The 1544-nt window shown below is 54.3% G+C and overlaps 1 protein-coding gene across 1 annotated transcript in view; it reads right to left on the bottom strand.

Annotated features, from left to right (window-relative positions):
• LOC113206598 (40S ribosomal protein S23) overlaps window positions 1–1544 on the bottom strand; it is a 29505-nt gene that overhangs the window by 1805 nt on the left and 26156 nt on the right. The window lies entirely within an intron of this gene.

The following is a 1544-nucleotide window of genomic DNA, read 5'->3' as shown; positions in this document are numbered from 1 at the left end:
AACACGGATGACCGTAGGAATCCGAAATAGCAAAGGGGCAGCCGCCTCGAAGCGAACATCGGAGCAAACATCCGCAAATGAAATGATTAGTTTTACTTTTTTCTAAAGCCCCCCACCCCCGGTTTGGCAGGAACGGTTCCCTTCCGTTCCAGCTGCATCCAGAAAGAGTTTTGTTAAAATTTGGTGCAGGTCGTTGATCTGGTGCAAGCCAACCTTTGCAACCCGTGCAGGACCAGGGGCGACTGCCCAGAGCGTGGAGGGGGCGATCTCTGTTACCTGCCGAGGTAGACGCCGCTACCCTCTGGAAGGCAACAATTGTAGCCATCGGGACGGTACATTGGGACTGCTGCTGTGGCAGGAGAGGTTGCCTTTACCGAAAGGCAACAAAAAATGTTGCCCTTCGGGGGCAATAAGTCGTTCAGCCACATTTTGGGTGCCAAACATGCCTTTTCGATTTACAGTGAGGGAAAGCCGGGGAAAGCGATGGAACCGTATTCACTCCGGTTGCCGGTGGGTCGCGCTTTTGCTTGCCAACATTTTTTTTTTAATTTTAAGTTCCATGGTTCCTTTTTGACTGTCATTTTTTTTTTTTATTTGCATTATATCACAGACTGTCAACTTATGGCCTCCCGCACTTTTGTATTCTTTTAAAGGCCAATACAATTTCACCACCTCTAAAAAAAAATGCTGAAAATTGGCGCACTGGCAAAAGAAAAGTATGTCTCAAGCAAGTGCTGACGCTACGTTGCTCTCACTTTTAGTTGTTTGACGGAACATTTCAATGCTCAAAAGTGATGAACAGTCAAGTTAAACTCTCCAATTTGTTGGTCCATGCAGCTTTTGGACACAGCCAAAATGTTGACAAGACGAGAAAAGCGGCGCCACTAGGTTTCAAATGTTGTGACACGCGATTGGGCGGCCGTCATTGACTATGGTGCTGTTCACTTTTGACTCCACTCACCTGCGCGCCGTGCTCCATGGTGCCGGGCTGCTTGACTGACGCCTCCCCCTCGCGGCCTCCGCCCTCTTATACCGGCCTCCCTCTCCTACGCCCGTCTCTCCCCTTCCCTGGAGCTGGAGCGCCGGCGAGCGCGCGGCGCGCCTTCTCCAGCAGCGCCCTGCTCCGCCCGCGCGGCTCCGCCCTGCTCGGAGCGCATGAGACTTTTCCGCCGATCTCTACAATACCCCGACACGCCGTTCTGTTTGGCAGTATGCTCGGCGCGTCCTTCCGTTAGAGAGAGACGGGTCGCCTCTCGCTCTCGCCCCGTCCGCGGTAGTCAGAGGGTCCTTATTAAACCGTAACCGTAATCTTTTCACAGTACGATAACAGCGGGGGCCCCTCAAACGCGCGTTCTCAGTCCCACCTACGCACGCGCTATCTCACCCTACTATTCTTCCCAAATCAAGTGCCTTGTAGGGGTAATCCGAGAGCACGGCGCTACGTCACCCCCTGAGCCGCCTGCGAGGTGGGCAGGCACGTGGCGCGCGCGTGTAGCACGGCGCTGCCTACGTCACCCCCTGAGCCGCCTGCGAGGTGGGCAGGC

The sequence above is a fragment of the Frankliniella occidentalis genome, unplaced genomic scaffold (genome assembly GCF_000697945.3).
Source record: "Frankliniella occidentalis isolate FOCC.00 unplaced genomic scaffold, Focc_3.1 Scaffold124, whole genome shotgun sequence".
Lineage (NCBI taxonomy): Eukaryota > Metazoa > Arthropoda > Insecta > Thysanoptera > Thripidae > Frankliniella > Frankliniella occidentalis.
This window is presented reverse-complemented; position numbering and strand designations above follow the sequence as displayed.